The 25,333-nt window shown below is 39.5% G+C and overlaps 1 long non-coding RNA gene across 2 annotated transcripts; it reads right to left on the bottom strand.

The window, feature by feature from the left end:
- Positions 1-3,146: 3,146 nt before the first annotated feature.
- LOC125184168 (uncharacterized) lies at positions 3,147-18,271 on the bottom strand. 2 transcript variants are annotated; one of them, XR_010827480.1, is made up of 4 exons: positions 18,255-18,271; positions 14,070-14,105; positions 7,728-13,976; positions 3,147-6,361 (listed from the first exon to the last, which is right to left on the bottom strand). It is a non-coding gene; the product is annotated as an uncharacterized lncRNA (long non-coding RNA). The 2 variants fall into 2 exon arrangements; XR_010827482.1 differs by having other exon boundaries at positions 18,241-18,255.
- Between the last annotated feature and the right edge of the window lie 7,062 nt (positions 18,272-25,333).

The raw sequence follows: 25,333 nt of genomic DNA, 5'->3' as shown, positions 1-25,333 counted from the left end.
AATAATTTTCCTGTTTCATCAAAAGTAAATTTAATGTATACCAACAATTCCAAATTTGCTTCACGTATTTCAGAAAAAAAAAAAAGATCAATTCTTCTGTCAATTTGCAACCCCTGACTCCCACCCTCACCCCAAATAGGATGTCTAATAAATAAATAATAAAAAAGTTATTTTTCTTCTTAATATGGACTAGAGATAATGTTGGAATATAATATTTCATCTGAGATTTTTTTCTTGCAGATTCTTTATAGCATGTTGATCCTACAGCAGTTGTGTATGAACACTTCAAACTATTTCATATATCACATGCAATTGCCCTTTGTGATGTTTTTCATAGAATATTTGAAATGATGTTTTTAATGAGTTTTCAGTCACTTGCACTTATTTAGTGCATACTCCATATGTTGTATGATTTTTATAAATAATTGTGTTGCTGACTCATTAAAAAAATAGAACTGGCAATGTTGATATGGCCTGTCCTGGCTGCAGATCAATAAAATATTAGCAAAGAAGTGAAGTTTACTTATTAAAGTATACAGTATGCTAGAGATAACACACAATTTTAGAACTGACTTTTAAAAAGTAGAACATAATTTGGTGTAAATTGGAACCATACATGGTGTGCTCTCTCTGATGCACAGGCAGTCACGGCAGTGTTCATTAAAAATAAGAAAAAAATAATGTGTTGTGATCTTGGCAGAGGTAATGTTTGCATAGGAATCAAGTTCCCAAACAGCTGTTCTGGCCACTGTTGGTGATGGAAGTCCTGGTTTTGAATAGAGACCTGTTGCATCTCTGAAACACCATCTTCAGCTGGACCAGGAGAGACTCCTCAAACAGTTCTTGCACAGTTTTGCACAGTTCTTGTAATCTAGATAGACCCAGTGCATGCATAATTCTTTGCTCTTTATATGTCTTTATATACAAATCATCAATTAAATAACTGCATACAAAAGACTAATCCACCTAACCATGACTGCATGAACAGTTTTTTTGACCATTTATTGTCTAGGCACAATTTAATTATTTCTACAGCATGAGTCACCTTTGGAAGTCTTTGGGAATCACCACCCAGGATGTTAATCAACATTTCCAAGCGTACAAATTGGACTAGATGCAGCAGGAGCTGCCTTAGGCAATTTCTAGACCTGTCCAAAATCTTACCTGCAGTACTCTTCTAGTAATCAGTCAAAAACTTAATTCTAAATGTTCAGTTAATGACCTAGTTTCAAGTCAGTCTGTTGCTTCAAACCAATCCATCATCTTGTCTATACAAAGATGAGAAAACTTTATCAAAGGAGTTCCTGGACCACCCAAGGAATTAATGACTCAGGTGCAATGGGTTTGTAGATAAGCACAGCCCAGCTATCTAGCTATACATACTTAATTTCATACTTACAATTCACTTATTCGAGACCTATAGCTCTTGCCTTGCTGTAGACTATTCTTTAACAAATACCACTTCTTTTTTTTTTCTTTTCTTTTTTTTTTTTTTTTCTGTTTATAGTACTATGAGACATATACTGAGCAGTATGCTGCCTTTTCCCAGCAGTGTTTCTGAGTTTTTGTCCTGGTTTCAGTCACTATTGCTGTTCCTTCCCCTCACACTTCTTCCTCTCCTCTGTCCTGTTGCAAGCTCACCCACACTTGGGGTGGTACAGCTACAAAACTGGCAGTGGTAAAGAAAGGCAAAACTACTTGCAGGGCCCAGCCTGTGGACGAAAACTCAGGACACCCATCTCTTACCAAGTTCCCATTCCTAGCACTGCTCCCTTTCCTAGCACTGATGAGAAAGGAGAGAAGAGAGGAGGAAAAATAAGAAATTTACACCTGAGATTAGTGGTAGGAATCAACACCTGCAGCAGCGTGTAATTGATTAAATCAAATTGGTCTTAGTATTGGCCTACCTGTACTGGTTTTCAATAAAACACAAGGTGGCAGGGGCAGAAGCAAATAATAGACAAGAGTCAAAAATGACAAGGAGAACTGGGAGATATGTCCATAAAAGCTGGGGGATTTTTGAAGATTTTTTTTTTCCTAAAATAAATGTTTGATTCAGAATTAATTGGTGCAGTGCTATTTAGATGAAAATTATTTCTAATCAACCTTTGGAAAAAGTCAATACATTTTGGAAAGACCACATAAGAGATAAGGGTCTTTGAATACATTATTTTTTAATTGTTTTATACTTCAGAATGTAATGTAAGGTTGCAAATTTGATTAATGATGGATGTGGGAAAAAATTTCATTATCCACAGCTGGAACTCTTTTGTGCTCTAACAATATGTTTCCAAAACTCCCATTATCTAATAAACCTTTATAATCTGACCTCATGAAATGCTGTGTATTATGTATTGCTTAATGAAGGACTGAGCTCAAAACGCATTCTATAAGGTGAATATATGTGTGAGTTTTATCTTAAAGTAAATTTGATATCTTACTCTGGATGAAAATAAAAGAAAGGAAAGAAAGGTGCATATTTCTGTTTACATAATTATTAAAAAATACCTTAATTAGAAAAAAATTGAATATAAAATATTCTGACCTAAAATAGCTGAATTTCTCTCTCTCTATAAAAAAAATCTATTTTCTTTGCAAATTATTTACAGCACTGCTAAAAACAAATTATAGCTTTAATGAACAATCCAAGCACTGGGCTGGAAAAAAAACCATCATTATCTGAGCCTGGAGAATACAGGCTTGTCTTTTTAATCCCTAATACTGCTGTTCATTGAAAAAAAAAAATAAATCACAATATATGTCTTTTAGCCAGTAAGTTGCATTTTGTGAAATTATCATGTGTCCTGTTTTCAGTTAGGACAGAGTTAATTTTCCTCCTAGTAGCTGGTAGGGTGCTATGTCTTGGATTAGGATGAGAAGAGCGCTGATAACATGCTGATGTTTTAATTGTTGCAGAGCAGTGCTTACACCAAGCCAAGGACTTTTCAGCTTCTCTCTCTGTCCTGCCAGCGAGCAGGCTGGGGGTGCAGCAGGAGCTGGGAGGGGACAGACCCAGGACAGCTGACCCAAACTGGCCAAAGGGGTATTCCATACCATCTGACGTCATGCTAAACAATATATAGGGGTGGCTGGCCAGGGTGGGGGGGCCTGTTAGCGTTCATGAAGACACATAATCCACAAAGTGATTATATGAAGGTGCTTTATTAGGCGCCGGAAGTTAGGGGCATGCCTGCCCAAATCTAACTTCGTCTGATTTGTTTTCTTAGTTCTCTTTTATCTCCTAAGATACTACATATGCATTAGGTTTCACAACTCATCTATGCATATTCATTTCCTAGCTCCACCTAGCCTCACTTCGTATGCTAATTATCTTATCAGTCCTTCTGCGCTTGCGTATCACTCTCTGGTGGTCGTCCGGGTGGTCGTCGGGATGAAGTAAGATGTCTTCATCACAGTTGAACTTTTTAACCTTTCCTTCTCACGCATGCTCTCTGAGCCCTTGGTCTCAGTCCAAACCGCAAGGTTGGTTTGACCCAGTTCCCAGAGTCCAAGAAGCCCCAGTTATCTAGATGTCTTGCAAATTGAGCATTCTTTTAATCCTCCTTACTCCTCATCATGAATTGGTGCATTCTCATGTTACCCTTGCACATATATTTTGTATCTTCCAAGCGCAGCCTCGGAACAGTACATCGCAAATGTAACATACTAAACAATATTGTATTATTTCTTCTTCTATTACTAACATTTCCCCCCTTTGAAAGCATTTCACTCCTTTCGAGGAGGGCAAATGCTTTCACTAACTAACTAAAATATTTTACACTCAGTGCTCACCAATAATATAATCATGGAAAATTACATCATTAAGAATCAAGGAAATTACAAAGATTAGGATTATCACAACATTTCATAAGTCCACCACTTCTGCTTTATGTTACGTTCACCCTTCTGGTTGGGTTCACTTGATCTGAAACTGATCTTGTCTATTCGGTTTTCATTCCATTTCACCTCCTGGGTTCCTCAGATTCTTTCTCTGAAATCCAAAGTTGTTAGATGCCGGTGGAGGATATTGAGGATGTGGTTCCATTTGCTGAGCAATAGTTTGCATCACTGTCAGGTTCCAGGTTGTCTTCCTTAGAATCAGACTTTTCAGCATTATAAATGTTAACCAAATTAGTACCCCTACAATCACCAATATAATTATTGTCTCCAGTAAGGACTTAACCCAATTACTAATATTCCATCCACTAAAAATTTTATCCAACCAGCTTGTTGTCATATCTTTCTCTTCCTGTTCTGCATCTTGTTCCACTCAAGCCAGTTGTTCTATGACATGTTCTACATCAATAGTCACATTTGGAATGTGGATGCAGCAATGATCAATACGATCTTTTAGAAATCCACATATTCCATGTTCCTTTAATAACAGTGTATCTAATGCTAATCGATTCTGTAGCACCATTTTAGTTGTAGCTTGTAGTTGGATATTAAGGTCTCTAAAACCTTCTTTTGTGGCTCTCGCAAGCCTACTCACTTGTCCTGTAAGTTTATAAATCATTTCCCTATTTCGATAAGTAGCTACCTGTGCAAATAGAGATTCTAACGCCCAACTGAATTTTACTCCATCCGAGGGTTCATGCCATGTATCTTCATCTTCCCCTTCTTCTAAACTTCTTTTTGCCCTACTAATTTGTAGGGTTTCCAACTTTCCCTTAAAAGGAGACTTTTTCCATATTGGACGCAGTGTGGGGAGGGAGTACTAGAGTTATTTCTTTTACTTCCCCATCTATCGGCGGGTGTGTAGTCCAAGTTCCATTACTGGCTGCCCATACAAATTGTCCTGGACTTTTTATGGTACTATAGCTACAATCCACTGCGACTTGACTACCCTGGCTATTTCTTTCCGAATTGTACTTAATTCCTCGGCAAGCACATCCTGCCCTAAGAGCTATCAATACCGGAAGTAAGTGCTTGATATCTTCATTATTACTATCGCAAGTATATTTCTTCTCACAAGTCCACCAAGCTACCTTTGTTGACTCTTGTCTACCACTACTGTCAACCCGGCTTACTGTATAAAACTGATCAGTTCCATTCTGCTTCCCCTGCCATTTAATACACCATGATGTATTCCCTCCATACTGGAATTTCTGCAATAAACTTACTGTCCAATCACTATCCCACCCTTTCATTCCTTTTGGCTCATTTTTCTCTTGACATTCCCAAACAATCTTTTCTCTAACTCCTTCTACTACACGTAGTTCGTCGTAATAACACTGTCCCACATTCTTAAATCTGCCTATCATTATGAAATGGTAGTTCTTCTTCTTTTCACATTCAGACCTTGATGTTGGGGGGCTCAGTTTCCTATAGTATTGTGTAACATTTATCCTCTCTAGAACTTTCACTTCTTTACATTGAATTGTTTCATTTCCTTTTACTTGGGGCAGTGGCAGGTGGTTATACCCCACTCAAGCGGGTCCCCTGTTGCTTTTGGAATGGGCAAACAAGCAGTAATTCTATCAGTTCCTTTCATTATGGCAAAATCTTTAATCAATCCTACCAGTAACTTCTCTGATGGTTGCCTGTGTGGGATCTGTACCACTTGTGTCCATGGTACCTGGCCCTCTCTTTTTCTTCTAGATCCTTTTCAGTGGGCTACCAATATTCCTTTATCCAATTTCGGATATACCAATATTTCTCTTATCCCGTAATCTGTGCTATTTTCATGTGTTACCATGCACCGGTAGTTTCCTTTGTTGACTTTAGTAACACTAAACAGGGTTAAGGTGGTAGCTCCTCTCAGTTGTTGGCCCAATTCTATGGTTATACTTACGTACGCCTTCCCCTTCCATCCAGCCTTCAATCCTGTATTGTCCCTGGTTGTGTCTACGTATATTTCCTGGCTCTGTCCGGAGTCACTTATTTTTTCCCAGACCACCTGTAGAGAGCTAATTGTTATTGGTTTATCGTTGTGCATTCCACATTCCAAAGTAACATTTTCTCCTCTGAATATTTCCTCTTTCTTATATTTTTCTGGTATTTCTAGGAACCCAATTACAAGGTATTTACACAAAACAATTACTGTTATCGTTACTGTTGTTAAGAACCCCAACATTGTATGGTTATACGCGCTTCATCTGTAGTTTTGTATCTCCGATTGCTCGCACTGACCAAAATTCGGGAACCTTTTTCACCCGAGTATAATGAATCCAAGCATCCACCCCTTCTACCTTTACAGCTGTAAAAGTAGTCAATAATACTTGATAAGGTCCGGCCCACTGTTCTCTCAGGGGTTCTTCATTCCAGTTTTTAATGTACACTTGGTCACCTGGCTGAATGTCGTGGACAGGATTTTCCAGTGCCAACGGTCGGTTCCACACCAGAACACTTCGAAGTTGAGCTAAAGTTTTACCAAGAGACAATACATAATTATAAACATCCTGGTTCCCTGTTATATGCATATTAGGATTTGATTCTGGGGATTCATAAGGCTTTCCATACGTAATCTTGTATGGGCTTACTGACATTCCACTCCTTGGCTTTATCCTTATTCTCAGTAAAGCTATAGGCAAAGCTTGTGGCCATTGTATTTTGGCTTCCTGGCAGATTTTACTGATCTGTCCCTTTAGAGTTTGGTTCATCCTTTCTACCTGTCCACTAGATTGGGGTCTCCATGCAGTATGTAAATTCCAAGAAATTCCTAATAGCCGACTTACGTCTTTAACCACAGATGAAACAAAGCGCGGCCCCCTATCCGAGGATATTCCTAATGGTACCCCAAACCTCGGAATGATTTCCCGCAGTAACCATTTTACTGTCTCTTTAGCTTGATTGGTGCGACAGGGAAGGGCTTCTGGCCATCTGAAAAAGGTGTCAACCCCTACTAACAAATACCTACATCCCCTAGTCCTAGGTAACTCTACAAAATCAACTTGCCAGTAATCTCCTGGTTCTATTCCTACTCTAACTCTTCCCATTTCAGCATGTTTTCTTGCTACTGGATTATTTTTCAGACAAATCTCACACTTTGACATTACTGATTTTGCCATTGTTAACATATGTGTAGAGATAATGCTACGTTTTAAAATGTTACCATTGCTTCTGCACCCCAGTGACACTCATTATGTCTTGTCTGAAGTATTTCTCGCATCACCAAGGGGGGTATTACTACCTGGCCCATAGCAGTTACATACCGTCCATCAGAGTTCTTTCGGGCCTTTAGGAGATTTGCTAATTTCTCATCCTCTGGTGAATATCTTGGTTCCTTGGGAAGATTAAGACAAGTGGGGCCTACCTTGAGTGGTACCAAAGCCATTACATTCCACACCTCCTGAGCAATTTGTCGAGCTGCTCAATCTGCCAGCCGACTCCCTTCTGATATTTTCAAGGTTCCTCCTTGATGAGCTTTACAGTGCATAATAGCCACTTGTTTTGGTTTTTGCACCGCATTTATCAAATTTAACACCTCCTCTTGATATCTTATATTGGCTCCTTGTGAGGACAACAGCCCTCTTTCTTTCCATAATGCTCCATGAACACGGACTACTCCAAAAGCATACTTTGAATCTGTCCAAATATTTACCATCTTTCCTTCACTCAGTTCCAGTGCTCGAGGTAGGGCTATCAGTTCTGCTCGCTGTGTTAATGTTTCAGGTGGTAAAGGTTTTGCTTCGATCACTGTCTTCAGGGTTGTTACTGCATACCCTGCACATCGTGTTCCATTCTCCACAAAACTACTACCATCAGTAAAAAGTTCCCAGTCATACCTTTCAAGGGGTACATCCTTCAAATCCTCGCAGCTGGCATGGGTATGTTCAATTATTTCCACACAATTGTGTTCCAACGGTCCTTCTTCTGGAACAGTTCCTAGAAATACTGCTGAATTTAACAGGTTAGTTGTTTTCAAGGTTACGTCATCTTGTTCAGTTAGTATTGTCTGATATTTCATCATTCGGCTGGGTGATAACCAGTGGCCCCCCTTTTGTTCTAAAACAGTTGTTACCATATGTGGTACAAAAACTTCAATATGTTTTCCCATTTGAAGGCAAATAATTTTCTACTATCTTTATCAAGAGGTATGCAAAAGAAAGCATCCTTTAAATCTATCACAGTAAACCATTTATATATCTCTCTCACAGATGTTAACAATGTGTAAGGATTAGCCACTACCGGGTGAATGTCCTTTGTTATTTCATTTGTTGCTCTAAGATCTTGTACCAATCTATACTCACCATTCGGCTTCTTTACTGGAAAAATTGGAGTATTATATTCCGATTTACATTCTTCCAGAATCTGATGTTTGAGAAATTTGTCAATAATTTTCACTGTCCCCTGCCTAGCTTCTATCTTAAGTGGATATTGTTTGATTCGAACAGGTTTGGCTCCTTCCTTTAATTCCACCTTTACCAGTTGTGCCAGTTTCGACTTCCTTGGTACATCTGTTTCCCATACTGTTGGTATAACTGCATTTTCTACTTCTCTTGGAATATTAACAAAGGGTTTATCTTTGATCATTAGGATTTGGCCTACTTTGGACTCAGGTACCTTCATTATTAATTCTCCATCCTCAAAGGTTATTGTTGCATCTAATTTAGCTAATAGATCCCGTCCCAAGAGTGGAATCGGGCATTCTGGTACATACAAAAATTCATGGGTTAGTTCCTTACCCCCAAAACGCAAATCAAGGGGTTGTAAGAATGGCCGTTCCTCCTCCTTCCCTGTGGCTCCAATTATTGTAGTTGTCTTAGTTCCCAGTCGTCCTTTTAAACTATTTAACACTGAATATGTTGCTCCTATTACATTTACAGACTAATTAACACAGAGAAAGAAGCTCCTGTAACCAACAACAACAAAAAATTCAAGCCTCTCTCTTCGTTTCCTAGCTTTATTTCAACTAGTGGACCTGCTAGGGTAGATGCCCCAGGTCCCCGTCATTTCTGACTGTTGTAAGTTTATCCTGCAGCCTAAGACAAATTCTTTCTGATATCAGGGGCTGATTGCCCTAGAAAGAGGCTAGCCAATTGCCTCTGTTTGTTTTCTGAAGCCAGGTCCAAATTTTCTGTCTTTTTTTTTTTTCTTTTTTTTTTTTTCCATTGCATTTCAAAGTTGGTCCAAAAATTCAAAAATTCCATAGGGTTTTCTTTTGGACCTTGTTGGAACAGATTCTCAATTCCCAATTTAACCAGATTTTGGTATTTACATAATTTCCGGGGTGGTAAGGGTCTCGGGGGGGGGGGTCGGTCAGGGGAATGCAATGGTTGAAAGTTCCCTGAGCGGTCCCATTGGCAATCTGAGCTCACACATGAACTCAGGTTGTTTCAAGAGTTAGCTGCTTTTCTGTTTCCATGACAACTCTCTCCCGGACCCATCATGGTCCCTCCGCCCCAGAGGGCTCACACCTCGATTTTGAGATCTCAGCCTCGGGTTGAGGCGGAACTATTAACATTCCTACATCCTCTTCCCCTGCTCATTCAACTTCAAACAGCTCTGTTAAATACTACATGCCACACAGCCTTTAACACCTTCAACAACCCTTTTAACACTTCCTTTATCTTCCTCCAGCCTGTACTTTTCTAATGCCAACACCAAAGGCTCAGTCAGGGACCAACTTAATTCCATACCTTTTCCCTCCAAGATGCTGAAACAACATATCAGTATACAACATTTCATCCTATTTTCCTTCTCTCCTCAAAAACAACATTAATTGCAAGACACTGTTATAGTCGATTGATCCATAAAGTGGCCATTTAGTTTATACAGTGGCCACAATTGATTGCAATACTTAGTGGAAATCCTCTTGCTTTCCGCGCCCCCCCACTCCCCCTTCCGACAATATCCTTGCAATGTGCCAATATACACCCAAGGAGGCTTTCTTTAAAACGTCTTTGTTTTGGATATTACCCATTTCCTTGATTTCCCATTCCCTTTTATTTATTTATATTAATTACTGTCCCTTGTTTCAATTTCCACGCAAACCTTTTTATTGCAGGTTTTTACTATGTTTTCCTAGTCTTCTCAAATGTCCCAATTCTCTGGGATTAAACTCCACATACAAACTTCACTATTTCAGATTATTAATGAGCCCCGTTCCAATCGTAAATCCACAGGACTTCGGAAAAACACCTGAAGCACTCAGCCTTCCGTCTTCTAGACAAACAATAACACCTTTTCCACAAAATTTACATTTCAACAAGGCCGAATTTCAAGCCGAATGCTAATTTTTCTCATGCACTTTGTTAGTAAGCCTACACAAAACAAGGAATCACTCCTGTGTATCCATCAAGACGGGGGTTTAAAAGGTATTGAGGCCTAAATAAATTCGCTCTCCCCCTTCTTACCAAATTCCCAGGGCTCAGGCCCGAACCACCAAAGAAGTGGCTCTCCGTTCTACCCCTTTGATAATCAGTCAGCCCCCCTCCCCCGATACTTGGGAAACCGACCAAACACCACCGCAAATATACCGAAACTTTTAAACTGTTACTTAGATAATGCTCCCACCTTCCTCCTTGTCACACTCAAAACATTTAAGAACGAAACAGGATTGCAAGATGCACCGCCGGGCCCGTGTATTGGGCACCACCAATCAACATTTGGATAAAGCAGCACTTCTTTTCGGTCTGTCATGCGCTTCGTTCGTCTCCGGCCGCTCCCCTCGCGGAGAATACGGAACCGCGGATCGGAACTCCGCACTCGCTTCGCAGCGATGCTGCGTCTCACTCACAACACAATCACGCAATCACACAGAGAGGCCCCTTGCACTCTCGCTCACAAAATAACATTAATTGTAAGATAGTATTGTACTGTAAGGTTCAGTTTTCTGGCCAACTTTCTTGATCTTCTAGTTCATACTGTGGCCACCAAACATTACAGTAATCAACCAGTTTACCCTTTCGTAACTCCTGCCCGAAACACCCCTCCTTCCAGTGTGCTAGTAAACAGCCCAAAGGGGAGGATCGCGGTACCGAAGCATTACCGCCCAGAATACTTTTAAGTTTTTCCATTATCAGCTATAGCTTTTACCGAACCGAACCAGATGCTGAGCCTGCAGCAAAACCAGACCACTGATGCCGAACCTGCAGCGCTTTCGCGACTGTCTGACGGACGGCGCCTAGGCTTACCACGGGAATTCCCTAGCCCAACCGTGCGTGGCTTTCGCCGCGTCTGACCGGCAGGCTCCCAGACCAGATCGGTACCGATTACCAGAAAGCACCTTTTTCTTACCCTTTCAGAGGTACGTTGTGAGCAGCGGGGGTCGGTCGCGGCCGATGGCTCCCCGAGAAACTCCTCGGTGCCGGCTGGAGCGTGATCAGTTCGCGAGCCGCCTCAGCAGTGCCCACGAGGTCCCATCTGGGTCGCCAAAATGTTAGCGTTCATGAAGACACATAATCCACAAAGTGATTATATGAAGGTGCTTTATTAGGCGCCGGAAGTTAGGGGCATGCCTGCCCAAATCTAACTTCGTCTGATTTGTTTTCTTAGTTCTCTTTTATCTCCTAAGATACTACATATGCATTAGGTTTCACAACTCATCTATGCATATTCATTTCCTAGCTCCACCTAGCCTCGCTTCGTATGCTAATTATCTTATCAGTCCTTCTGCGCTTGCGTATCACTCTCTGGTGGTCGTCCGGGTGGTCGTCGGGATGAAGTAAGATGTCTTCATCACAGTTGAACTTTTTAACCTTTCCTTCTCACGCATGCTCTCTGAGCCCTTGGTCTCAGTCCAAACCGCAAGGTTGGTTTGACCCAGTTCCCAGAGTCCAAGAAGCCCCAGTTATCTAGATGTCTTGCAAATTGAGCATTCTTTTAATCCTCCTTACTCCTCATCATGAATTGGTGCATTCTCATGTTACCCTTGCACATATATTTTGTATCTTCCAAGCGCAGCCTCGGAACAGTACATCGCAAATGTAACATACTAAACAATATTGTATTATTTCTTCTTCTATTACTAACAGGCCGGCTGCTCGGGGATAGGCTGGGCATCGGTCAGCGGGTGGTGAGCAATTGCATTGTGCATCACTTGTTTCATACACATTATTATTAGTAATACTATTATCATTATTATTACTATTATTATTATTGTTATTATTATATTCCTGTCTTAATAAACTGTCTTTATCTCAACTCACAGGCTTCACTTTCCCGTTTCTCTCCCCCATCCCAGAGAGGGAGGGGGGAGGGTGAGCGAACGGCTGTGTGGTGTTTAGCTGCCAGCCAGGTTAAACCACAACATCATGCAACTTATCTTCTCTTTCCATTGTAGGGCAATGTTCTGTAGGACATTGTGTGCAGGGAACAGATTTGTGACAAATGCAAATCTCAACTTTTTATATCTAAGTCCCACAATAATTTTACTGAAACATACCTATGAAATGCTGTGAATGGTATGAATTAATTTCTTTGGCCTCTACTAAACTTATTTCAAAGAAAAAAGCTTCTCCCTTGTTCTAAAATGCGTGATTCCTTAAGCCTGCACTGTCCTAAAAAACTCTATAGTATATTTATTCTGTGAGGAAAGGAGTCAGTTATTGGGAGTAAAAAGCTCTAAAATATTCAGATTTAGCTTCAACTCTGTCAGCTTCAACTGACAGAGAAGTCTAGTGAAAATTCAGTCAGCTCCCGTGATTCTTTGACTAGCCAATAAGTCTCCTGCTATAGGTAGATGAAACATTTTCTCCTCCCAAACAGAACCTCTAATCTCCTTTCTGTCTTTTTTGTCATAGGATAGGTTCCAGAAGTTTTGATCAGACGTAGCAGGTAACATGTTTGCTATCTGTCTATAAGCAGTCAGAGCCTAAAATGTATCTATTACAGATTTGCTGAAAAAATTACGAACATAATTGTTTTACAGTTCAAGGTGTATTCTAACAACAGAACAGAAATAGAGATTATTCTAAAAACAGAACAGAAATAGAGATTATCTACTGTAGACTATGTGCTTAGCTTTAACTTCTAACAAAACTTGTTTTAATCAACATATCACTGAATGTGGTATGTGTTCCACAGGTAAAGCAGCCTGGTTTATGTTAAAATAAACATACAAAGGAGACATGATTCATAAGGATATCCACCTGTGTTAATCATCTTACAAACAGAAAGAAATTGACTCAATAATGAAGGGTCAGGCAAAACATGAATTAGCTCATCTGATGTCTAGGTCAGAAGGACTTTCCAAATAAACAATAATTATAAAGGCCCATGCTTACCCTCATCAGAACTGCAAAGGAATAGAAACTTGTCAAGTTTTTGATAAAATTTCTCTGTTTGCCTGGAAGCCCTATGTATGACTTATTTCAGAAGACAAGGGTTAAAGGGGCAGTCCTATTTTGCTCAATGACATTTTTGGCCAGTTATGGTTAGGAAGAGAGACCTGAAGGAAATAATTAAATTAAAGAGTCATAGATGTAAGATTTTACAAGGCTGAGAGGAAAATAGAAGTAACATTCCAGTGGTTTGAATTCCTTCATTTAATTTCTCATTCTGGAAACTGAACTGTTCTCATAGCATGACATGAAGTCAGAGGTGCTTTGGAAGTTAGTAAGATGTAGCTATTGAAAGGATTGAGGAGTCCTGTTCTCTTGATGGTGTATACGGGAGTATACTACTGCAATGCCCTGAAGCCCTCTCCTTCCCTAGTTCGTGAATTTTCTCTCAGTGACAGCTAGCATTCAGGAAGGAATGGAAATGGCCAAGGTGCACCTCAGCTCTCATCCAGATGTGCAACAGTGAAGTGGCTAGGGCACACATTTGAAAATACTCCAAAACCCTACTATGTAGATGTCCTGTGAGGAATCTGTCTATCCTATTTTGTGTTTGGGTGCCCAGATGTTGTCAGTACGAGGACTGCAAGGGTGGCTCCATTGAGGAGGCTGCCCTATGTCAGGCACAACCAGTTCCAGCAGGCTCCGCTCCATTGAGGAGGCTGCCATATGTCAGGCACAACCAGTTCCAGCAGGCTCCAAAGGCCCCACCACATGGCATGGCTGAGCCCATCATTGGTGCTGGTGGTGCTTCTGTGGAAAAAAAAAAAAAAAATAATAAGAAAGGGCAGAAAACACAGAATGGAGAGAGAAAGAGGGAAAAACAGGAAAACAGAGGAGCAATACCTTGTGACTGACAATGGGATCCACACCACATACCACCTGAAAAAAAAAAAAAAAAAGAAATGGGGAATCATTTCAAAATTCCATGAACGCCTTATTCCCTATCAAGTAGCCCAGTGTGCATCCTTTCAACCATTTTCAATTTATTTTCTAGTTTCAGGTGCTTACAATCCCGAAACCTCTCCAGGATTGTTGGAATTCATAACAAGATTTTCCTACTAGTAAACCTCCCTCCATTCCTATCTCCCCAAATTTCAGTCCAAAATTTTCTCGCTCATATTTTTTTTATCATCTCATTGCTCTGTGTTAATGCTCTTTTTTATAGATTAAATAAATCATCTGCTTTCTTTAAATTGTTTCAATAGGTAGTGATTCTTGACTTTTTCACCACAAAGTCTCTGCATGTCCAGATAGAGCTTTTCTGATTCATGGGATCTTGTGGAAAATGTTCCCACATTTAAGTGGTTCAACACTTAAAGCATGTCAACACTATGCAAAATGAATGGTAAGATATTGGTCTGTAGAGTCTCTTCATTCTAATTAGTATAGAGAGTGGACTGCAGATGAGGAAGCATCTTCCAGCCCCTTAGAAAGAAATGGTTCTTGGCTGCACTTACAAGTTGTGGGATGCACACATACAAGGTTTTGGGAAGGTACAGTTGGGACTTCTGCTCTATGCATTTGTTTATACTGGCTTGTGTTCTAATAAGCCAAATGTCTGTCTCAAAATGATTAGATGGTGAAATGTAGTGCACAAGTTCTTAGCTTCCCAGTTTTTATTTAGCATTTTTTTGTTCTCATTTTCTAACATTTTATCTTCATGTTTAGTTATGAGAAGTATGGAATGTGCAGAACCACTTTGCCTAGTTTATTGCATAAATAAAGATGAATCATATCAGCCTGAATGGGGTGCTTCTTCGAGATAAAGGTCACAATTTGCTCTATAGAAAACGAACTCTCTTTTTCCCTGAAATTCAGTTTCTTAAACTTGGTGACCATGAAAGGCTGATTTATATTGCTGTGGTAGAACAGCTTAATGCTGTGCTTGGATTTGAACAACAACAAAAAGAAACGTTTGCTTTATGCAGCAGAACTAATTCAAATTTAAAAAAAAAAAAAAAAAAAAACAACTACTGAAAACCTTGAAGTTAAGACAGAAATAGTTAGTTATGAAAAAGCCCATGGTTTTAGCAAAATAAATTCATCTGCAGCTCCGTGGAACACAATGCAGTATAGCCTACTTTAAGTTACATAAGACAAAACTGTCTGTCAGGCTAAATGAAAAGGAAACATTTTGTTAAGACTAGTTTCTCATTTACTAATCTTCATGATGCAGCCATTCACTTGTAATTTTGGTGGCATTAGAAATGGGCTTTTCTTTTTCCAAAACAGAAGCTCAGAACAAGAGTTTTCTGAGTAAAAGAGGTATGTTATATACATAGAGAATAATTTGAACCATTTATCGCTGCTTCTTCCCTAGGAACAATTTCCATCTTGAGAAGAGGTGCCTTAGAACCCTGGAATGCGAGCATGTAACTGCAATAAGCACTGTGAAATAGGTCTTCTAAGAAACTACAATTCTATACTACAATTTGCCTCATTGCAAGTTTTTTTTTTCAAAAAAAAAAAAAAGAAAAAGCCCATGTCAGATTTGAGCTCAATCCAGGAAGATGCAGATCACTTCCTGGGAGAGGCTGAAAAGTTCTGTGAAGTATATGAAGCCTATGAAATGTTATTATATCACATACTGTGTATAACCATAAAAGATAACCTAAAAAAATCAGCAACAGAAGCATATGTGGTAGTTTAACACTGAGAATTACAGAACTGTAGGGGTTGGAAGGGACCTCAAGAGATCATCGGTCCATCCACTCTGCCAAAGTAGGTTCCCTAGACCAGGTTGCCCAGGTAGGCATCCAGACAGGTCTTGAATTTCTCCAGAGAAGGAGACTCCACAACCTCCCCCAGCAGCCTGTTCCAGTGCTCCGTCACCCTCACAGTGAAGAATTTCTTTCACATATTGGTGTGGAACTTCCTGTGATCCATTTTGTGGCCATTGCCCCCTGTCCTGTTCTCACAAACCACTGAAAAGAGGTTGGCCAAATCCCTCTGTCTCCCACACTTAAGATGTTTGTAAACATTAACAAGATCCCCTCTCAGTCTTCTTTTCTCAAGACTGAACAGACCCGGGTCTCTCAGCCTTTCCCCATATGGAAGATGCTCCAGGCCCCATATCATCTTTGTGGCCCTCTGCTGGACTCTTTCCAGGAGATCCCTCTCTTTTTTGTACCGGGGAGTCATCTGCCAGCCTCTACTGATACATGCGGTTATTCCTTCCCAGATGCAGGACTCATAGAATCGTAGAATCATAGAATATCCTGAGTTGGAAGGGACCCATAAGGATCATCAAGTCCAACTCCTAGCACCTGGTCTACCCAAAATTATAAATCCAGTCCAATTACTTCTTAAATTCAGACAGGCTTGGTGCAGTGACTACTTCACTGGGGAGCCTGTTCCAGTGTGTGACCACCCTCTCGGTGAAGAACCTCTTCCTGATGTCCAGCCTAAACTTCCCCTGCCTCAGCTTAACACCGTTCCCGCGGGTCCTATCACTGGTGATAACGGAGAATAGGTCACCTGCCTCTCCACTCCCCCTCGTGAGGAAGCTGTAGACCACGATGAGGTCCCCCCTCAGCCTCCCCTTCTCCAGGCTGAACAGGCCAAGTGACCTCAGCTGCTCCTTATACTTCTTCCCCTCTAGGCCCTTCACCACCTTCGTCGCCCTGTCTGGACACTCGCCCAGAACTGCACACAGTACTCGAGGTGAGGCCGCACCAGCGCAGAGTAGAGTGGGACAATCACTTCCCTCGACCGACTAGCAATGCCGTGCTTGATGCATCCCAGGATACGGTTGGCCCTCCTGGCTGCCAGGGCACACTGCTGGCTTATACTCAACTTGCTATCAACCACAACCCCCAGATCCCTCTCTGCAGGGCTGCTCTCCAGCGTCTCGTTGCCCAGTCTGTATGTATAGCCAGGGTTGCCCCTTCCCAGGTGCAGGACCCAGCACTTGCTTTTGTTAAACTTCATGTGGTTGGTGATCGCCCAGCTCTCCAATCTGTCCAGATCTCTCTGCAAGGCCTTTCCACCCTCATCCAAGTCCACAACTCCTCCAAGTTTGGTGTCATTGCCAAATTTGCTCAAAACACCTTCTAGTCCTACATCCAAATCATTTATAAAAACATTGAAGACGACTGGCCCTAAAACGGAGCCTTGAGGGACCCCATTAGTGACCATCCGCCAGCCTGATGTGGCCCCATTTACCACAACCCTTTGAGCCCTGCCGGTCAGCCAATTGCTCACCCATCGTATGATGTTTTTGTTTAGCTGTATGCTGGACATTTTGTCCAGTAGGATCCCATGGGAAACCGTGTCAAAAGCTTTGCTGAAATCCAAAAAGATCACATCAGCTGGTCTCTACACTTGCTCTTGTTAAACCTCATTTGGTTTCTTCCTGCCCAGCTCTCCAGCCTGTCCAGGTCTTGCTGAACGGCAGCACAGCCTTCTGGCGTGTTAGCCACTCCTCCCAGTTTTGTGTCGTCGGCGTACTCGCTGAGGGTGGACACTATTCCCTCATCAAGGTCGTCAGTGAAGACGTTGAACAAGACTGGACCAAGCACTGAGCCCTGGGGAACACCGCTAGTCACAGGTCTCCAGCTGGACTCTGCACCACCAATCACCACCCTCTGAGCTCAGTCAGTCAGCCGGTTCTCAACCCACCTTACTGTCCACTCATCTATCCCACACTTTCTCAGCTTTGCTAGCAGGATGTCATGGGAGACAGTATCGAAAGCCTTGCTGAAGTCAAGATAGATGACATTCACCACTCTCCCCCCATCTACCCAGCTGGTGATGCCATCATAGAAGTCAACAAGGTTGGTCGAGCATGATTTCCGCTTGGTGAATCCATGCTGACTACGCTTCATAACCTTCTTCTCTTCCTATTGCTTGGAGATGGCATCCAGAACAAGCTGTTCCAACACCTTTCCAGGGACAGAGGTGAGACTGACCGGCCTGTAGTTTCCCGGAAGCAGCTGAGGCACTCTCATTCCCTCTCCTGAAGTTAATAACAGACTAGAGCAGTAAGAACTAAAGAAATAAATGTTCCCCACACCTGTCTTCTTTTACCTCCTTCCCTTGAATGGCACAGGGGAATGGGGAATGGGGGATATAGTCAGTTCATAATGCTTCATCGTTGTTGTTCCTTCATTGTTCCTTCTCTTCCCCTGCTCCATATGACATCATGCTTCCATACCATATGGCATCATGCTGAATAATTAATATGGAGGGAGGGTTGACCAGAGGGGTGCCACTGCTCAGGATCTGGCTGGGCATCAGTCAGCAGGTGTTAAACAATTGTGCTGTGCATCACACAATGTGCAATGTGTTTTGTATATTCAATAATAATAATAATAATAATAATAACAACAACAACAATAACAATTCATTTCTGTACTATTATAATAATTCATTTCTGTACTAATAATAATTCATTTCTGTACTATTAAATTGCTTTTATCTCAACCTATGAGTTTTACCTTCTTCTTTCCTCTCTTCCCCATTGCACTGGAGAGCAGGGTTGGGGGAGGGTGAGAGAATGGCTATGTGGTGCTTAGCTGCCTGCTGGGATAAACCACAACAGCCGTCCTTCAAAAATTGTTCCAGTGTGAGCTTCCCATGGGCTACAGTTCTTCAAGAGCTGCTCCAGCATGGGTCCATACCACAGAGTGCAGTTCCAGACTGGTCCTGCATGGGCTGCAGCTTCCTTCAGGCCATCTACTGTGGGCTTCTTCATGTATTTAGTTCTCACTGCTCTCGTTTGTTATTAATTGACAATAAATTACATTAATCTTCCCCAAGTTGAGTCTGTTTTGCTTGTGACAGTAATTGGTGAGTGATTTCCCTGTCCCTGTCTCAACCCACAAGCATTTTCTTTGTTGTATTTTCTGTACTTCTGAGGAAGGGGAGTGAGAGAGTAGCTGTGTGTTAGTCAGCTGCCTATCAGTGTTAAACCACAACAGTATAAAGATTAAATATTAAGATTAAGATGGACTAGTTTATTGGATAGCTGTTGAAATGATAAAACTTGCCCTAGATGGGTAAAATGCTTGAAATATGAAGTTTTTGCCAAGGCATTACTACTTTGGAGGAGCCTTTTTTTTTTTTTTTTTTTTTTTTTTTTTTTTTCTCTCTGCTTAGTTTGGGACCTATTTCAATACAGCTCAGGTAAAACTGACTCAAGCATTGGGTTAGCAATATCCACAGAAAGATTATTATGAAAGAAATGGGAAGAGAATAGAGAAAATGTAAACAACCAACCAAATAAATAAATAAATAGATAAATGAACAAATATAGACTATAGTAAGCAGAGTGAGAAACAACTACAGGGAGACTGAAAATAGGAATAAAGATTTATGGTATGTGTTCTAATAAAAAAAAAAAAAAGAAAAAAGAAAAAAAAATATTACCTATAAATCCTGACTATACAAAGTTAGTTTCCTTAATATTAGAAAAAAAAAAAAAGAAAAAAAAATGTTTGTAAAGCAATTATAATGTGTTTTATACATGATAAGCAAATGAAGGATGATAATTGCTCATCGTAAATGAGTAACATAGAGATGTCCTGGACTCTTAGAATGTGTGTATGTGTGTGTGTGTGTGTGTGTTTTAAACCTTAATAAATTATTCATATATGGAATTCCCTTTTTAGAAAAAACTGCTGTAAGAAACTTCTGTGAGACCTGATCAAGGAGCAAAGATATATAACTTAAATTACAGTACCTAGTACCTTGTTCTCAGGAATACAGGCTTTTTTTTAGAGAACTACTAGATAGAAGCAAGATTAACCAGAACTGACATTTATGGTTTATTGCTTCTATTAAGTTCAACACTACAGCTCCCCTTCTTTTCCTTGCCATCCCCTCCCCCCAACATGTAGCAAAGGCAATCAAGGCTCACTGATCTGGAAATTAAGTTGGGAAATGTGAGATGTTAGGGTCATTTATGAAATTTCTATTTTCTACTTTTATCTAGGAAAGAAATGTGAACACAGTTTTTGGGGTTCCATTTCCAATCACGCCTTGAACTGGGGTTTGCAGTCATAGAAAATCATTAACTGAACATGTTGAACATCAAAAGGCTGTACAGTTCACTGAAATTTCTGGGAGAAAGTTTAGGTCAGTCCCTCTTTTTTCAAAACTGGTTCACCTATCCGTAAGTGTGATACAATTATTCAGCAATTCCTAATGTAGTTGGAAAAGACTAGGAAAGATTTAACAGCTTCATTCCCGCTTCATGCAAACCAAAAAAGTATGAAATCTAGAGCAAATGAGCATTTCAAGGTATATTTCAAACAAATGTATACTTCACAGAACACTTTAAAATATAAAGAATGGGTTTATTTGGGCTATGCTGGAAGTCCATTTAAGCCACTATTCTATGACCTTGGCAATATACTTATGGAAGTCCAGAATAACACTTCCACCAGCGTACAACAGCTTTTGGAAAGCTCCTATTTAAGACCTTCCTGAGTGAAGACTTTACATTCATATCGTAGTGTTTAACAGGGCTTGCTGGACATTTGTCCTATGAATTTGTCTAACCTAGTTTTGATTCCATTTGTAGTTTTGGCATCCAAAATATCCTGTGGCAATGAGTGCCAGAATATAATAAAACATTCTGTGAAAAACTACTTCCCTCGATTTGTTTTAAACCAGCTGCCTTATAATCTCATTTGCTGCCCCTACTTTTTGTGTTATGAGAAATAGTGAATAATAGTTTCTTTTTCATCTGTTCCATGAAATTCATTATTTTATATACCTTTATCATATCCCACCACCTGTTCTTTTCTGAAGCTTTGTTCTATTTAATTTGTCTTTCTACAGAAGCCATTTTATATCTCTGAGCATCCTTCTCTGCATCAATTATATCCTTCTTGACAGCAATTGTATGCCATATTTGAGATATAGAAATACTACAGATATACTAGTGTTACAGCAATATTATCTTTTTTTTTTTTTTTTTAATTTTTATTTCCTCTATTCTTATTAACGCCTAATGTCTAATTTGTCTTTTTTGACCTCAGGTGAATACTGAGCTGGCTTTTCCAAAAAGCTATCTAGATCTCTCTCTTGACTGATTAAGGCCATTGAGGTGCATGTATAGCTAGAATTGTAATTCCTCATGTTCCATAATTTGCAATTTTCAAAACTGATTTTTTTCCAGCATTTTTCAAATTAATGAGAATCCTTTTCAGCTCTTTCAGTCAAGTTAATTTCTGACTATTCTTAAAAAATTAGTATCATCAACAATCTTTGTCACGCCAATACTCATACATCAGTTCTGTTTTTCATAGATACCTTGAGCTGCACAAATACTGACACAGCTTTCCTGATACCCCATCTGACACTACCCTTAAAACCAACCATTTATCCCTACTCCTTTTTTCATATTAGGTAACTAGTTATTAATTCAAGAGATGACCTTTCTTATTTCCAATGACAACATCAAAAAGGCCCTAAAAGGTTTGTGAAATATTCTTTCCCTCTGAAAAAATTATCTCAGTGCTTCTACATTACATTTAATTCCCCACATCTATTAATTCTATAATTTTGATCATTTTTCTTGGTGAAAAATAAAACCTACATGTAGAAATACTGACCTTGTGGGTTTTTGTTTGTTTGCTTGTTTATTTGTTTTTAATTTGTTTGTTTTTAACATCTAAGGAACAGCAACTGCTGTCTGTACTACCTTATATTTTTGGGAGGGTCAAGGGTTCTAAAAGCAAACAAACAAAAATACCCCTCCACATATAGTGAAAGCAAGACAATATTCATTACAGATTATTGTGTGATAGCAGGCATTCAAGTGAACTTTAAACATTCTTCTACACACTGGACTTAGAAAACTCTGCACTTAATAATGATTCAAATATGGTCTTTCCTGACTAAAGGAGTAGTTTTTCTTGAGCTTAACTATTTTATCTAGGGGTTAAATAGGCATTTCCTTGTATCTTTCAGGAACTAGCAATTTCTGGAACTATCACGCTTAGTCAAAGAGAAGCAAGGTGTTGTGGTTTAACCCGGCTGGCAGCTAAACACCACACAGCCGTTCGCTCACCCTCCCCCCTCCCTCTCTGGGATGGGGGAGAGAAACGGGAAAGTGAAGCCGGTGAGTTGAGATAAAGACAGTTTATTAAGACAGGAATATAATAAAAACAATAATAGTAATAATAGTGATAATGATAATAGTATTACTAATAATAATGTGTAAGAAAACAAGTGATGCACAATGCAATTGCTCACCACCCGCTGACCGATGCCCAGCCTATCCCCGAGCAGCCGGCCCCCCACCCCGGCCAGCCACCCCTATATATTGTTTAGCATGACGTCAGATGGTATGGAATACCCCTTTGGCCAGTTTGGGTCAGCTGTCCTGGGTCTGTCCCCTCCCAGCTCCTGCTGCACCCCCAGCCTGCTCGCTGGCAGGACAGAGCGAGAAGCTGAAAAGTCCTTGGCCTGGTGTAAACACTGCTCTGCAACAATTAAAACATCAGCCTGTTATCAGCGCTCTTCTCATCCTAATCCAAAACATAGCACCCTACCAGCTACTATGAGGGAAAATTAACTCTGTCCTAACTGGAACCAGGACACAAGGGACTTAGAGTGAATAATTCACTCATTCAGGAGTGAATCATTGTCTATTGGTGAGCTTTGACCTTCTGAAGAAGGTCAAATTAAAAGAAAAAGAATTAAAGGAGATAGTGTAGTTGTGGCTAAAATAGAAAGGTGTGATAACTTGTCCTTATAAAGGTGGTAGCTAAAGTTTTCTTCTTTCCCTGCAAATATAAGAAGTTGGGTTGGAGTTGCTGTCCCAAAAAAAGGAAAGAAAGAGGAATCTGCAGAAGTTTCAATTTTACCTCTGAGACATACAGAATTTATCCTTCAAACTTTTTCCAATATTGAACCAATAGTATTGAACTGAGTTCAAAATAACCAGAAACTAAGGACCATTTGTTGTGACAATATCCTGAGACATTAGTAGCCAGAGTCAAAGCAGGGAAAGGGAAAAAGAAAAAGAGATGGAATACTTGAAGTGAAGCTAAACAAGACTAATAGGGTCCTTCCATCACTCAGCAAAACATCTTTCCATCTTTTAGATTGTCACAGTGAAAAACATGTAAGACAGCCAAAAAGCAAAGTAAGGAAAAAAAAAAAAAGACTGTTAGTCCAACATAGAAAATTAACAATTCATATAATAATCAATTAAATCAATTAAAAAAATTAAATCAATTAAAAAGTACTGTGAATACCGAGAGGAAGATAATAAATACCATACATGGTGGCTGTGACTCAACCTGGAAACACAATCACCAGAGTTTTTTGTTTGATGGTTGTTATTCTTTAATGTTTTTATTTGTTTGTTTGTTGTTGTTGTTTTGTGAAGTCAGTTTTCACATCCCCTTTTTTTTTTTTTTTAATTTCTTGGAAATTACATTTCTACAGGCTTCACCCCTGAGACATATTTCAATTATTTTCTCAAAATGGTTTTGCTTAAATTAACGGTTCTGGGTTACTGAGTAATTACCGAGTAATGTTTCTGTATGAAATTAAATTCATCTAAAATCCTACATATTCCTAACATAAATATCATGTATGCAGAAGTCTACAATATCTGATAAGTTGTAACTGGTTTTGGAGCTAACTAAGCTAACTATGAGAACTTCAAATACAACTCAGTTAGATTCAGTTAGAGTCCCTTCTTTGGAGATATTCAAAACCCACTCGAATGCCATCCTGCACAATGTGCTCTTGGTGATCCTGCTCAGCAGGGGGGTTGGACTAGATGATCTTCAGGAGGTCCCTTCCAACCCCGGCCATTCTGTGATTCTGTGATTTTCTTTAAACAGTAATCACCAAATACATTTTCATGCATGGATACTAAGATTTCCAATTGTGTGCACTTAATTGCTACAGTTTAATTAATAAGAATGGGTACAGACCTGGGAACTGTAAAATATTGAGATGTATTTTTCTAATAAATTAAATGTCAAGCTTTGTACTTTTCAAAAGTGAGTACTTGCTACTTGTTGGTTGGAACAATGGCTTTTTGCCACCAAAAATAGTTTATTTAAATCAACATCAGTTTACACTGTTTCTTTTTTTTTTTTTTTTAACCTCAAATTCAGAAATATTAATTTTCACATTCTCATTAACATCTTCAAGATCTTTGACTTTTCCTTATCTTTCTAGGGCATTGACACTGAGCTATTGTTGTTGCTGTCTAGACAAATTTTGTTCTTGCATTAGCCCAAGTTAGATTTGGTCACACTCTCCTAGTAATCTCTTATAATCTCTTAATGTTAAGATTTGTATCTGAAAAAAACTCACAACTCTTTTACCACGGTAGACCTGTAATGCATTAATTTGACAATATCAATAATTTCAACATAAAGCCTTCAAAGAAAGCAAGTTGAGAATTTAGTAATTATATCCCCTAAGGTTGTATTTGAGATCAAAAAAAATTTTTTTTCTTTTTCTCTGACAGGTAAATAAACAGTTTCTCTTAATTAGGTTAGATTACAGGAAATAAAAGTGTTGTTGAAAACAGGAATGGAGTAGAATATTGTCTTTTATCAAGAGCAGTATCATGTAAATGTCTTAAACTGTCTAGTTACCATGATAAATAGGTTGGGGTACATACACACTTTAATTACTAACAGCGAAATCTGCTGAAATGGAAGTTTTGTACTTGGTAAGAGCTATTAATGTTGAAATGACCCGTTTAATAGTGACCTGTGGTATCAAAGTATGGATTTAAATTGGTAATTAATAAAAGACCATTTCTGAAAATGCTAACACAAGAGCTCAATAAAAATGTTAACTAGGTCTCAAATACCACAGACAGTTTACTGACATTTTAATACATACTACTTATGCTAAACACTTTTGTACACTCAGAACTAAGGATGAGAGGATAACAATGGACATATTTCTCAGCTAGCAGTTGGGAGATGAGTGGTACACTTAGCAGACTAGTTCATTTTTGTAGGTTTTAATCCTGCTTAATAATGGTGGAACACGGCATGATTTCTTTTTGAAGCTGCATTTATAAAATGAACTGTTTTATCTCAGACTGCAGAGAACAAGAATTCTGGTAATAATTAAAAAAATAAAATAGAAGAAGAAGAAAAATAAGTCGTTCTCAT

The sequence above is a fragment of the Anser cygnoides genome, chromosome 1 (genome assembly GCF_040182565.1).
Source record: "Anser cygnoides isolate HZ-2024a breed goose chromosome 1, Taihu_goose_T2T_genome, whole genome shotgun sequence".
NCBI classification, from domain to species: Eukaryota; Metazoa; Chordata; class Aves; order Anseriformes; family Anatidae; genus Anser; species Anser cygnoides.
Note: the sequence above shows the minus strand (reverse complement) of the source record. Positions and strands in the feature narration are given on the sequence as shown.